The 16,614-nt window shown below is 28.6% G+C and overlaps 1 protein-coding gene across 4 annotated transcripts in view; it reads right to left on the bottom strand.

The window, feature by feature from the left end:
- LOC124495842 (uncharacterized) overlaps positions 1-12,287 on the bottom strand; it is a 29,853-nt gene extending 17,566 nt beyond the window's left edge. Inside the window, exons 1-3 of one of the 4 annotated variants that reach the window (XM_075733716.1) lie at positions 11,750-12,287; positions 7,474-7,660; positions 6,870-7,400 (exon numbers count right to left, since the gene is read on the bottom strand). The gene's annotated coding sequence lies outside the window, so the exon portion shown is untranslated. Of the gene's footprint in view, positions 1-5,352; positions 6,225-6,869; positions 7,401-7,473; positions 7,661-11,749 lie in introns of those variants that run through there. The other 3 variants (XM_075733718.1, XM_075733717.1, XM_075733715.1) reach the window with 3 other exon arrangements.
- Between the last annotated feature and the right edge of the window lie 4,327 nt (positions 12,288-16,614).

Raw genomic sequence — 16,614 nt, 5'->3', positions numbered from 1 at the left:
TACCATATGCCAAAAAAAAGAGTTGAATAGAAATAATAATAAAAAAATATATGGCCATGAACTTGTTATCATGATTGAGTATAGATCATTGACCATTATTGTTTTTTTTTGTTTTCATAACAATCATTCATATATATCGATCAATATCGATATTTTATTGTTCATGACAAATCATAATTGATGAGTAGTTTCAATGACCCTGACCGAATCGAATGACTCAAACGAAACAAAACAAAAAAAAAGAATGAAAAAAATGAACCAGCTGACCATATATGTGATATAATTTTACCATTTTAGGAAAGTAATAGCAAAAAAAAAGTTAATCCAAATTGTCTTTTCATTTCAAACAACAACAACAACAAAAAAATCTACTGGATTTACCCGAAAAAAAATTCACTGTATGAAATGTGTGGTATATCATTGTTGTTGAACAAAATTTAGAGCATAACGAATGAAACAAATTGGTCTTAAATCTACACTCTCTCTCACTTGTTACTTAGCCAAAAAAATAAAAATAAGTTAGTTAGTATTGCACCGTTCACATATAATGATAACCTCGATCACATATATTTAAAAAAAAAAAAAATTTTAAACAAGTATACAGGATACATTTACAAAAATAATATTTTCTATTCAAACTTGTTACACCATATAAATTCATATGTCCTGTGTATATTTTGAGTGTGTATATCTAATCTCTAAATCATGTCACATCGGACAAAAAAAAGGTGAAGAAATGTGGAAGGGAGTGGGGGGGGGGTTGGCGGTGAAAAACAAATATATCAATGACACATATCTGGATATTATTCAAAAAATTTAAACTAATGAAATAAATATATAAAGATCATCAAGATGTATATAAGATGAAAATATTTTTGATTCAACATTTATATTGTGATGAAATATTGACATAACAATCATATAGATTAACAACAACAACAACAAAAGATGGAAAATTTAATTTTCAAAATTTAATTCAATTTGATTGACTCCTTTGAGGATAGAAAATGATTAATTTGAAATTTCAGTGATCAACTACATGGTCGACAATAACAATATCAATACGCACGCACGCACGCACACACGCACATATATGGGCCATATGAAATAATGAAAAAAAAGAGTTCCAAAAGAGTAATGATACTTGTTTCTTGCAAATGAATGACAATGTTTTTTTTTATTACAATGAACAATTTTTTTTTGGCCCATCAAATCGATGACATCATCAACATCATCATTCGTTGATGATTACACAATTTATATTCCACTATACTATCACTATTTGTTAGTGCCACCAACCGAGAGAAATTCGATGAAAATAAATGAATGAATGATATGGAAAAAAAAAGAAATTTAGATTCAGTTTTTAGTTTCTTACGACAATTTTCCATTGAATTCAAAGCTAACGGCAATAGTTTGACAAAAAAATAAACTTGCCGATTCTTGGAATCGGTTGAAAATAAAAGACCAAAATGATAAGCATCCCCCTCATTTATTTAAAAAGAATGATTTCATGAGTAAGGATGCAGTATGGAACGAACGATTTCTTCTCGTCACGCATCCTTTCTGACGACTTTTTTTTCTTTTTTCACATCTTTTTTGCATTGTCTTTAGACCAATAACAACAACACTGATGATGAAGACGACGACAACGACAATAATGGCATAAGATGAACATCGTTTTGTCGCGTGTGTATGTATGCCTGCTTTCAACGATATTTGAAAGTTTCGAATCAATAATGATAAAAGCATCAACGACAACAACAACATAGACAACTAAAATGTGATCCAAATGGAACATATAAAGATATATGATTTTAAAGTCATTTTTCATCACTGAAGCCCATCATCATCATCATCATCATCATCATTGTTGTTGAAAAATGAAGAAAATTTTTTCTTTTGATGAAATAATGGAAAATAAAAATATTCCAGATATTTAGAAGCAAATCGAATCGATGAAATTTGCACTGAAAAAAAATTCAATGATAGAATAACGGGATTAAAGATGGAAATAATGAAAAAAAATCGATATATAATGACCATTACATTCCATCCAGATGAACATTGATTCCAATCGATGGATTGTGTGTGCATGTTTGTGTGTGTGTGTGTGTGTGCAAAGTTCAGATCAATTTTTCCATAGAAAGGTGTGCACATAATCACCATTGTAATTGATATTTCGATTGTGATAATGGCTCAATTTTGTTTGAAGAAATGAGAAAAAAAAATTTGGATTATTTTGTTCATCAAAAAAAAAACTATACGATGGACACATACACCATTAGCTGAATAAATCAATTGAATGATTCAAATTCAAACCGGATGGGGATCATTAAATTTCAAGCCCATTTTCTAGACAATTGACGACACAACAACAACAACAACAACAGATCAAGTATACATTCATCAATAATGTCATGCCTTTTGATATAAAGGAGAAAAAAAAGATTCATCAAATCGATCAATCAATCATCGATTGTTATAGCCTTTTTTTCATCATCATCATCGTTTATGAACAATTCTATCCATTTCATTGTCGATCAAAAAGGAGAAAAAAAATTAGTTGACATGCCATCATTGGCGGATCGAATGGATTGGAAATCTCGTCATCATCATCATCATCATCATCAATACATTTACAGACACATCATCATGAGCCAAATACAGAGATCAATCGAAATGAATATTGTGTGTATGTGTGTGTCGAAAGTGTGTGTATGTTCATTTTTTTTCATACGAAACGTGATCCTAATCGTGATTTGTTCGTAACCTCGATTTCTTCAATTTCCTTCAGCACACACACAGAGAGAGAGAGAACTTGACTAAATGAAAAAAATAAAAGAGTTAAGTATCAATTATCTTTTATTGAATACTTTCGATCTTTTCTCGAAGAAAAAACGAAGAAGAAGACGAAGAAAAATGATTTGATGGATAGTCACAAACACACACACAAACGCAAAAATTAAAAAAAGAAGAAAAATCAATTTCGATTGACATCGATTATTGACAGCTATTATATATGTGGTCTGTACCTGTAACAATGAACAATAATCATCATCTAATTATCATGTTCCTCTTTTTTTATATTCGTTCTAATTACGATATAGATAGATACATATTTCGCAGGCTCATCATCATATAAACAACATAGATGACAATTGTTGCAAAGTTTTTGTCTGTTGTTGTACTGGGAAAATAATTAACATGATGATGATAATGATGATTAAGCAAAAAAATAAATGGTATGAATATAAAAAAACGACAAGGAAGGATTTTGATGAGCGACAACATTAAACATCAAACGAGAAACGAAAATAATCATCATCATCACATTCTCATCAGGACATTGAACAAACATAAAAAACAAAACAAAAAACAAAAAATTCAAGCCAAAAGGTTTTTTTCTGTTGATATAAAAAAAAACAAACAAAACCCGGAAGAATTTTTTTTTGTGCCTAGAATAGAATGAGATTGCTTTTTGTTTTGTTTTCATTTTCTTTTTTACCGAATTTTTTTTTCTTTTTTCGTATTGTAAATTAATCTGGTTTTAATGATTAAAACTTTTTTTGTTTTGTATACAAAGAATTATGAATATTTGTAACGTTGAACCAACCAACCAATCAATCAGAACGTCATCATCATTATCGATGTATGCGAAAGAACAATGAACATGATGATGATGAAAAAAAACCGAATTTCAATCTCTCTATATATAAGAATCAACGAAAGTTTTGGTTACTGGTTGAATGTGTCTGTATAGAATGGATGAATATATGGACATTGAACCCTTTTTTTCCAATCCATGCTATTAGCATGTACGTATTGGTGTGAAAGTGATATAGAAATATTTCAATCTGATTCCATTCAAGATTCTATTAAACCAAAACAAACAGACGCACATAGAATATTCTAGCTTTAGCTTTATTGTTTATTGTACCAATGAATCAATGAATCTGTCTTTTTGTATTTCCGGTTAATATACTTGTGTTATATATATAACACACACAACCACAAACAAAAAAAAATGACCAGAACCAGAAAAAAATAATGAAAAAACAAAAAATAGTAACAAATCTAAACAATGAGAATAAAAGAACAGAATAAATCGTTGCCAACTACCATCAAGAGAAAGAAAGCAAAAAAAAAAAAAAGAAACACACAGTCAGATTGCTACAGATTAAAATGATAAAACAAGATTCTTATTTTCATTTTCTTTGTTCGTTAAATGTTTATTTCATTCTTCGTTGCAAAGATTTAAAGCAATCGTTGTTGGTGTTTGTTTTTCATTTTCATTTCATTTTGTTTCTTTCATTGAATTAAATCCCCATACAATACAAATATAACAGATATATTAGACATAGAGTTTCAATTCTTTGAACAAGATTTACTTACTTATATCGACAACATTCATTATCTAATATTGAAAATAAAAAAATTGAAACTTTCATCGTAATGTCCATCATTGTCTTTGTTTAGTGGCTAGATTCTTAACTCATTCCAATGTCTTTTGTTTTTTTTTCATTTTTTTTTTTTGGCTACAAACACATCTAATCTACACATTATAAGAATGATGGTGGTGGTGGTGGATAAGAGATAATTTTTCATATAAAATTTCTATCCCATAAAGTTGGATTAGATTTTGCCCAGCCATAATACAATTGTGGTTCCGGTTACACAGCTAAATAGAAAAAAAAACTAGAAAAACCAAATCTAAACGACATATAAAACGAGCAGATTTATGTGTGGAGAGCCTATATGGTTAGGCCATGGGCTCAAACTATTAGATTGTTCAATAAATATTCGATACAACGAACAAATTCGAAATCGAAAAATATAACACCAGATGTTTTATTTTTCATTTTTTTTGTGGGGGGGGGGGTGTGCTATGTACTAGAATTATACAACATTGCCATTGTGTCGATGATGCAAAATGACACCATCACATAATACATTGGATGGCAAAAAATAGTGAGTGAGAGAGTGAGAAAGCTGGTTGTATATCTGGCTGATTTGTTCATGATTGTTGAAATATATTTCAATGTAAAGAAAATTTTTTTTTCTCTTCACATTGAACTCTAAAGAAGTGGAAGAAGAAGAAGAAGAAGAAAAAATTTCACAAAAGAATAATAAAAAAAAAAATTTTCTTTTTTGTCGTTGTTCTTTTTTTTTATTTCTTCCTATATGCCCTAATAATTTTTAATTACATCATCTTTTGTGTACCACACACACACACACACACACATTCTTATATACAAAAGCTTTTTGTGTTTTGTCAATTTTGTATGTGTCTGTAACTTGTTATCAATCATCAGATAATAAATATTAAAGAAAAAAAATTGGAAAACTTACCAAAAGAAAAACTTTTCGAAAACTTTTCCAATCAATCGATTATATGGTAAAATGTCGGGTTATTATTTGACGTAATGTATGTGTTCCAATATGAGGCAATGAATCATTTGATTAACACAAAAACACAAACACACACACAAAAAGCAGACATAAACATAAACATACAAAAAAAAAAATATTTTTTGGGTGGAGATAAAGATTTCGAATCACCAATGATTATTATTATACATATGATGATGATGATAATACATGGCCGCCGTTTCTTTTTTTCTTTCTTTCGTTTTCGTTTTTTTTGGATCAAAACATTCAGTTTGGTAATATGAAACAAAATTTCCAACCGACACCAAAATATATGTGAAAAAAAAATTACATGTACACGAAACAGACACAAAATTATTGCATTAAAACTCGAAAAAAAAATTATGGAATGAAAAAAAGAAAAGAAAATTGGAGCAATAAATTATTGTTGTTGTTGTTTTTTTTTGTTTGGAGCGGATATGGACTACGAACAACAACAACAAATAATTCTTTTTTTTTTACTATTTGACGATGTTGTTGTTGATGATGATGATGAATGAATGGATGGATGGATTGGATGGATGAATCAGTTCTGAAACTAACTGGAAAAAAAGAAATTAAATAGAAAAAAAAACATATGAAAAGAAAAAGATTGATGAAACGTGTATCATTTATTTTTTTTTCACAAGTTCAAATTATATTCAGTAATCGGCAACAAAAAAAAAAAATATGATCAAATCTTGGCCGTAGTCTTGGTGATTTGGGCGGTTTTCATAATAATAATAATAATGATCGTTTTTATGTGTTTATGAATGAATGTTTCATTGTTGTTGTTGTTGTTGTTTATTATTGTTATTGTTTCTGGAACATGGTTTTTCCGAAAACTTTCTTTTGAAACATTTAAAATATTTCCAGAAATATTTTTGTTTTCGTTTCTATTTTTTAATTGATTTTTTTTTTACTGGCTGTTGTATATGTCGCTATAAAAACATGTGTATCTTTTGTTGTTTCACCACATAGAAATACCACTTACACCCACACACACACACACACACATATATACACCCAAATAAACATGGAACATGAAATAGGGTCGTTGTCGGTCGACTTTTGGGAAACCAAAAATGTTGTGGAAGAGGCAATGATATAAACTATATGGCCACATGGAAACTACAATTTTAGTTGAAATGAATGAATGTTCCAAATGGAACACACACATAAACAGACACACAAAAACACATACAACAGATATAACAGAATATATCTATCTGAAAAAAAATTTATATGATGACTATATATACCCAAAATGGATGATGATTTAGATGAAATTATTTCAAAAATATCATCATCATCTTCAGGATGGTGATCATATCCGCGTGCGTCGGGTTATTATCATCATCATCATCATCATTCTTTTCCGCACTTTTTTTGATTCAAATACAAACATCATACATAACACACACATCACTTATATTAGCAACAAATATACGGACACTAACCATAGTTGTTGTTATTGTTGTTGTTGTCGTCGTCGTCGTTGTTCAGAGTTTCTTGTTGAATGATCGTAGCATATGTGTGATGATGATGACGATGATGATGTTATCCGGGCGTACTTTGAACTCTCATTTAGTTTTCTCTCACTCTTGTGTTAACCATATATACGAATGAAAATCTTCAAATATACTATACTATACGATGTGAAATCTCAGCTAATATAATTAGAAAGAAAAAATACTTTCTCTTTTTGATTGTTGTTATTCAAACATCAAACATACGAACACACACAAACATATTCACAATTTCATTCACCAAATATTCAATGATGTGGATGGTAAATGATGTTGTTTGCCCGTTTGGGTTTTGATGTCGAAGTTAGACAAGCCACAATTTTTTTTCTTCATCGTTTTTTTGGATGTTTTTTTTTCTTCATTTGGGTGTAGGACCACCATTTCATCCCAATGAACTACTACTGTTGATTCGTAACTATGGATAGATGGATGGATGGATGGATAGCTGGCGCAATGGGAAAGCTTGTTTTGGTTAGTTAGTTAGTTAGTGACAATAACAGAAAAAGAGAATGAACACACATACAGACACACTTACATGAATGGATAAACCATACTGCTGCATGAAGTAATTTTGAAGAAAGGCAAGAGAGAGTAAGATAATATCGTTCAATTCGAACAAAAAAAAAAAAGAAAGACAGAAGAGACAACAAAGATGACGAAAATTTCATTTAGTTGGATAACAAAACATACAATGAATGAATGAATGAATGAATGAAGAAAAACTAGAAAAAAAAGAGAAAAAAAAATAAAATAGAAAAATCACGAAAAAAAAAGAGAATGATCATTATTATATTTAGGTGAATCGAAGAGAAATGATAAACACAAGATTTGCTACTGGAAAATAATAACCATCCCGATAGAATTCAAGGTTTGTCAATTGTCAATGTAATAGAACAAATGATGAATTTGTCGATTCGGATTGATTGTATGGATAGATACAACACAAACATAAACAGAATTTGATAGTAAATGTCATCAAAGAAATAATTCTTAAAATATCTTTACACATTCATTCATCTAAATATTTGGGTTAGCTTTGAATCATTGTTGTTGTTGTTGTTGTTGTCACTGTTGTATCCAAAGCTCTCAAATGTAATATTGTTCCTGAAACTTTTTTTCTTTTTTTTTACTCAAATATTTTGATAAATATGTGTTTTAGTCCAATGTATATAAAAGAATATTTATAAATTCCAAAATATACACTGGAATTGTTTGTTTATTCATGAGAAAGATGTTTTCTTTTTTCGTTGGAAAAAAAGTGTATCTCATCATCATCATCATCATGTTTCCATCATAAAGTTTCAGATTCAACAATGAATATTCACTATATGATAGTTGATCCAAATGATGATGACGATGATGATGATGGAAGACAAAGTTTACACAACATAAACATTTATATATATATATATTGATATATTTAACCAAGAAATATTCAGCTACATCTGTATATACACATTACAATGTTAATAAATAAAGAGAAAACTTTATTATCAAACCATTATATTCATCATCTATTTTCCTATTGAATAAGTGTTTCACAATTTACTTAACATTCAAACATACACACACACACAAAAAAAACGACAACTATCGAATGGTCCAATGATTTTTCATATGGATCATCATTATAAAAATTTATTGTTTTTCATTATATTTCTACAAATGATGATGATGATGATCTTTTTTTGTCTTTCTAATATATAAAAAAAAATAGAAAATAGAAAATCGGTGATTAGATTCAAGATTTATGATGGATAATGATGGTAGAGTATTGTTTCACATATATAAATCCAATTCAAAAGTTGAGGAGTGGTGATGGCATTGGTGGTGGTGGTAGTAGGGGTAGGTTTATACTATTCATATGATTTCATTTTCCGTTTAACAGATCAGTAAAAAAAAAATACTAGACTTTCATCATCATTAAAAAAAACTATCTTTCTATGAATGGCTATAATTGGCAACAAACAGCAACGACAACAACAACAAAAAAGATTCAAAAGAGCCTTTTATGGCCTTGATGTTGATGATGAACATCATTATTATTATTATTAACTATATATATGCTGTTTGGCCAACGCCAACTGTCCAAATATCCATCAAAAGTAAAAAAAAAACTTTCGATTCTTGATTTCGAAATAAATGTCGAGGGTAGTGACCATTCATACATTCATATACACATCAGAATAATATAATATAACTAAGAAAAAATAAACTTTGATAGAATCAACAAAAGCGAAATGGTATAAATTCATCAAAAGTTTTACTATATAAAACGATAATCTTCTTATGATTTAAGGACAATGAATGAACAAAAAAAAAAAACTGAGAAAACAATCATTGATTGCATTCTCAGTTGTTGTTGTTGTTGTTGTTGTCAGTGTTGGCGTTTTTTTTAAAATTTATATCATCATTTTAAAGTTTTTTCTCTTGTTTTTGCTCATTTTCTACGTCTAAGAATAAAATTTAAAAAAAATCAAATGAATTGTTGAAAATGGAATACGCGATTACAGAAACAATACGTATACGTAAAATTGAATCTGAATGAATAAAAAAAAATATAATAATACCGATTGGCCTCTTTCACTGTTGTTACTATGGTATGAAAAATTATCCTTGATTTTTTTTTATATTGACAACAACATAGAGAATGATTGAAAATGAAAATGAATGCATCATAGACAATAATAATTATGATTATGATGATCATTTAGTTAGTTTTTAAAATTGTATTGTAGTTGTGAAATGTGTAAAAAAAAAAATTTTACGGACGTTACGAATGTTCATTTGATGATGATGACCACGAAGATAATTTAGACTACTACTACTACCATTGTTTTCTTCGCATTTGTATATCATAAATATTCATTTCAAAGTGAAAGTTAATCTTGAAATGATGATGATGATGATGATCTTGAAAATTGTTTTGGATATTTTTGTAATATATTTGATACGTCAAATGATGATATTTTGATCATCATTGAATATTATACGTTGATGTCTGTAAAAGAAGAAGAAGAAGAAGAAAAAAAAGTGAAATGAATATCAACATAGGCATCATCATTGAAGGAATGGAAAAATAAAATGAAATGATGATAAGATGATTATATGCATGTATAATACCAATCATTATTGACACATACCATTTGTGAATCGTTGATCTATGATAATTTTTTCCACCAGTACCTGTTTTGTAATGAAAATCATCATCATTGAATGTCATATATCGAATGAAAAAAGATGATCAAATTCATCAGGGCATCTTTGGCCATGGCCAACATTTTAGAAAAACAAATTCATATGTAATTGGTGATCAAACAGATGGTCAAATCATTCATAATCGTATATGGAAGTTGTAATAGAAATAAACAAAAAAAATGATGATGATGATGATCAAATGATTGATTAGATTGTTGTTGATTGATAAACGTGTGGCCACAATATGATCGAAAATTATCTTTTGTTCTTCATTGACATTCGGATTTGATGATCGATGGATCAATTGTTTTTATTTTATTTTATTTTTTTTTGACCATGTCGATTCAACAATTGACCAACGATTTACGATGATAATTTTTTTTTGCAAAATGAAAAATACACATATTTCGATTGCCAATTTTTTTTTTATTAAAGATGACTTCCGTAGTGGTCATCATCATCATCATCATCATCATCGTCATCATTTATGGCTACTGCATACTGAATAAATATACAACGATTATTGATCAACATATTATATTTGAATCGTTTGAAGATCATATCTATTTGTCAGAAATAATTGTTCAGATTTGATGATGATGATAAAGAAACGAAAAAAAAAATATCTCTCAGTGGGCATTTTTTTTCTGGATAGCAAAGATTTTCAATGATGAATGTACAGTAAATGTGATCGAGTTTTTATTTAGTTGAATGAAAAGATAATCAAAAAAAAAAAAAAAATCCCCAGAACCAACCAATTGATCATTCGAAATCAACCAAGCAACGTGATAAGTATAATGATGATGATGATGATGATAATTAGAATCAAATTCCAATTCCAATTCATATGTAAAGGATCAATGAATCGGAGATCAAATATTTTCATCCAACAAAAAAAAAAAAAAAAAAAAAAGAAGAAATTAAAAGAAACTACATATTGATAAAACTAATCATCAATTTCATCATCATCATCATCATCAACCAGAAAATATCCAATCGGATTTTTATTTTGATGTGAAAAAAAAATTAAAAAATTCGTGAAGAACAAAAATCTTTTTCACATATCAAATGTCTACCATTTTTATCTACAAAAAAAAAGAAACTAATATATCGCGGTCAAATGTTCTCATCACACTATATTTCGTTCGTTTGTGTGTGTGTGTGTGATATGTGATATTTTGTTCTGATGAATCAAAACAAAATGCTCTTGATGAATTCCCAGGAACTGAATCATTGAATAACAAAAAAAAAAAAAATAAAATTCAAGGGCCAATAATGAAATTGTAATTCATGATTGTTTTTTCATTGATTCTCAGGAAAATTCATACCATAACAATTTTTTTTTCTATATTGTTTAGTTCATCATGGTCAATGATGCATATAGGAATTCAATGTGTGTGTGTGCGTGTGTGTGTGGAATGTTGTTATTTAGAATCTTTTTTTTCACGTTTCATTCACGATAATGGTACAATATGTTGTTACACAGTTACGTTTATTGTCAAAATTCTTATGACAAATTTTTTGTCCAATAAAAAGCAAATCTTTCTGGATCACCCCCAATGGAATGATGAATTAATGAATTTTTTTTTTAAATGTTATAAAAACAAACTTACCTTTTCCAATGTAGTTCATTGACTTGTTGCTGTGATTATAATAATAATAATTATAATTATTATATTAGAAACACACACTTAATTAGTAAATTTTTGTCGTTATTGTTTTTGAAGACCCAAGGGACATTTTTTTTTCTTTTGTTGTTGTTGTGCATTTGTGGCGGCAACATATAAAGCATATATGCACACAATGTGTTTCATATCACTCACATCAAACACACATATATACAGAGATAGAAACTGGATGGAAAGAATAATTGGCCGGCAATATGTTGTTGTTCGCGCGCAGCATGATCATCATATGAATGCTGCTGCTAACCCATTAATATGTTTTTTTTTGATCAAATCGATATGACAAACATTGAGTTGAAAAAGATCGATATCTAGAATATCAAAAAAAAAAAAAAAAAAAACAGCTGGCTGACTTGCGATTTTTATTTATTTGTTGATCATCATCATCATCATCATTCGAATGCCATTGTTATGACGATCAATGAAAACAAAACAAAACAAAAAAAACGCCAAACCATCCAAGATCAATTTGCTTTTTTAGCTTGCTGAATTTTATAATGATTTCGAATGGCCTTAGCTGTTTGTTTGCTTGATGCTGTTATCGATTGTGGTTGTAAGCTATTGTGGTGGTGGTGGTGGTGATGGTGGTGGTTCATAAATCTGAGAAATAAGAAAAAAAATGACCAGAAAAAAAACATTGAATGTTTGAAATGAAGAGAAATCCAATAAATGAAAGAGAGAGAGAGAGAGAGATCAAAATCTTTGATTTTCAATTGAGATATATACGTGATACCCCCCACCTCCCATACATACATATGAACACACCAACAAGGTAGAGGTTCAACACAAACAAGTGGTTTTGTGAAGCCACACAATTTACCTGGCAATGTATTAATACAATAAATATATACAACTAATTCAAAAATGTATGAAAAGAAATTTTTTTTTCGCTTGTTGCCTGCCTGCCTGTGTGCCACATATATATGTGTGTTAGTCAGATTGATTGATTTGTTCAATTTTTATGTGTGTGTGTGTGTGTGTGTATGTGTTGGTTTTCGGATGTGACAATATAATTGATTGCCAACATCTGTTCGTAAATGGGTGTATGTGTGTGTGTGTTTAAAATGATTTTCTAATAGTTGCTTTCCGGCATACATTCTGGTCATTTGGTGGTGGTGGTGGTGGTGGTGGTAGTAGTGGTGATGGCGGTGGCGGTGATAATATTGTCAATCAAATAATAATAAATTATACGTTTGAAACTTTTTTGACATTGTCGATAACATTTTTTTTTTTTTTAGTTTGTTTGTTTTGACAAGCAGAATATTCTTCTTGAATGGATGACATAAGTGAATTTAATCATTTTTTTTATTTTGGATACCAAACTTTGGACAGAATGGACTTTGAAATAAAAAAAAAAATGATCATCATCATCATCATCATCATCATCATCAAACTTTCAACCAACCAACCAAAAAAAAAAAAAAGAAAAAAAAATGTTAATGTTGATGACTTGGCATTGAATTATTATTATCATTTTATCACCATGTCCCAATTCCAATCTACATACACACACACACGAATAGGCTTGGCTCATTGAATTTTAAAGGGAAATGAACAAGGTCAGACCAAATAAAATCTGATTATTTTTTTTTTGTCTAATGGATAGGACAAAAAAAAAAAAAAAAAAAACAGGAAAAAAGTTCATGCACGGTTTGTACACACACACACACATAAAATTCAAATAGCCCAAATCATCATCTCACCTGCATCCATAGTCTGAGAATGTTTTTTTTTGTCAAACATACATTCACGTTGATGATGGCAATCCCTAGGTTATTCCCAATGAATGTTGTTTGATCACGTCTACAAAATTCAAATATAGCGTATGTATGGAAAAAGAAGAGAAGGGACCAAACACCAAAAAAAAAATGAAAGGAAACTGATTTGAAAGTCATTTAGAAAAGTTTCTTTTTTTTGTTTCTGCTGATGTAATTGGTCTAATGTAATCCTGATTAATTATAAATGGTGGCAAATAGAACAGCCAAAGAAATCAGGTAAATGAGAAACAAAAAACTGGTTGTCCTTGCATTTTTGATGTTAATTTTTTTTTCGATAATCATCATATATCTTGATTTTCAGTTCCGAATATGAGTCAAATGATGATGAAATAACAATATGTGCCACTTTCAAAAATAAAACCAACATTCTGGTTTCCGGTATCAAATATGCTTTGTAATGTAAATTCTATTCTACCATTTTTTTCTGTTCGAATTCAATGGAATTGAAAGATTTTAATAGGAAAAAAAATTTTTTTTTTTGATTTCTCACCATCTAAAATCTAAATCAGAATAAAATTATCATGTAAATCTAATGCCGAATCCATTGGAATTCAATTCATTGGAAAAAAAGTTTCTAGCAAATTGTTGTTATCATCGTTTTCGTGTGTTCAAATTTATTTCAATTTTACCTTACAAAAAAAAAATTTCACAATAAAAATGAATGTAAACTGAAGTGGAATTCAATTTAAAAATACCATTGAAGTTATGTATATGGCCACTAATCAATTCTTCTTTTTTTTCTCGAAATATTTGAATTCGTGCATCATATCCATCTAAGCCATTCTATCCATCGATCGATTGACCATGAAAATCAATTTTTTTTTTCATTTCATCTCATTTTTATCTTTTTCTTTTTATTTTGAATGACCAAAAAAAAAAAAAAATCAAATCAAATCATGGATTCAATTACATGAGATAAATGTGAATAGATTTAGTATTTTCAAATTCGAACAAAGGAAAAAAAATCATACATTTCTGTATATAATAATAATCTGATGCATTTCAAAAAAAAAAATTTCCCGTTCGTTGATTCCTTCTCATTCTGTCGTGTAATGTCCAATTGTTCGCGAACAATGCTCACATAATATAAAATGTAATGATGTCCAAAATGGTTACCAAATGTACCAATTCATTCATTCATTCATTCATTCATTCACATTCAAATTCACACAGAAACATGCATACACACCCACACCATGAGCAAATAGTCGAAAAGACAATTCAACAATTCAACAATAACGAAAAAAAAAATTCCGTTGACGATTCTGAATTCTAGATTTGAGATTCAGAATATTCGTTTTCATCTTGAAAAGATGATTCTATCTCTCTATTCTCATACTATTTTTTTTCTCTGGTCTTTTAATTCTATATAAAAAAAAGTATTTGTTGTTCAACATGAATAACAACAACAACAACAACAACAACATTGGTTATTGTCCAATCGTTAACGAGTTGAAACGACAACAATAATAATAAGCATGATGATGATATTATTAGGAAGAAGTGATGAAGAATAAATATAAAAAAAAGGAAAAGAATAAAAAGATTGCATGCCATTCTTTCGGTTGTTAGAATGTGACTAGAATGTACAAATAAAGAATAAAAAATTCGTTACACAATCAACACAATCACTACTACTAATTTCAAGCAGAATTAGCGGAAAGAAAGTTTTTGTTTTCATTTCATTTTCTTTAATGGATGCTTTTCATACACACACACACACAGCACGCAAATCTAAACTGATTTCAAATTATTCTTGAAACAAGGAAAAAAAAAGAATTTTTTCTATTCTGTTAGAATTTCAATTTATCAAATATTGTTTACATTTACAATATATGTATTTGTATCTGTGATTAGGTCAATGAATATAAAATTTGTCAACACTTTGTCAATGACAATGAAAAATTTTAAACAATTGTCTGAATGTTACATATGTGTGTGTGTATATATTGTATATTTGTTGAATTCTTGAAATTTTTTTTCCGGCTATAAACACAAATTGGATTGAATTCTCTACTATCAGCAACAACAACAACAACAACAACAACAAAATCAGAATGATAATTTGCGCAATGTCAAGATTTTTTTTTTGTCAACGATACTACTGTGTACAACAGACAAACAAACACACCCACACAGAATTCTAGACACAAAAAAAAAATTCTAAATTAGCATCATAGAATCTGTGTGTGTATATATATAAAAAATTTATATAAAACAAACAAGAATCATAAAATTAGCCGTCATAAACATGTTTATTATTATTATTTATTCGTTCAGTTCGTAAATGGAAATGATTATAATTTAAAGTGAATAAAAAACTAATATATTAGAAAGAAAGAAAATAAAATCCATTAAAATGAAACAAATTGATTTTGATTCATTATCATTAATAAAACATTTATCGACAGAATATATTTATGCTATGAATATAATATGTAATAGAATCGATTCAAATGGATAGATAAAACAAACCAAAACTTGTCATTAAAATTAATATATATATATGAAAACATGAATAATTGGTTGTATGGCAAAAAAATACTGATAAACAAATACTCCCACGAGTACACACACCCAAACATGAATAAATGGTTCACCAAAAAAAAATAGCGATGATGATGATGATGTAGTTGTATAAAATAATTGGAATTGACAAACACTGTTTTTACTACATAATGAGAGAGAGAGAGAGAGAAAGAGAGATAATATGCAATCGTGATCGTGACAACAACAACAGCTTGAATACAATGCTTTAGAATCAATTCGAAAAGAAATTTTTTTTTTTTTGATCCATTCATTTCGTTTTTAATGTCTCTGTTCTTTTGGTTATTATTAAATTCCTTAGTATTTATCAAAAAAATGGCCATATTCTTTCGATCTTTTCCATCATGGTTAAAGTGTTCAACAAAAACAAAAACAAAAAAAAAACTGTAAAATGATTCCTGAGAGTGAGAGAGCGAGAGTAATCGATAAACTTGAAGACAAATTTTTCAATTTCTATGGTTTCATTAC

The sequence above is a fragment of the Dermatophagoides farinae genome, chromosome 8, assembly GCF_024713945.1.
Source record: "Dermatophagoides farinae isolate YC_2012a chromosome 8, ASM2471394v1, whole genome shotgun sequence".
Classification (NCBI taxonomy): Eukaryota; Metazoa; Arthropoda; class Arachnida; order Sarcoptiformes; family Pyroglyphidae; genus Dermatophagoides; species Dermatophagoides farinae.
The sequence above is the reverse complement of the archived record's forward strand: the minus strand, read 5'-3'. Positions and strand labels throughout refer to the sequence as shown.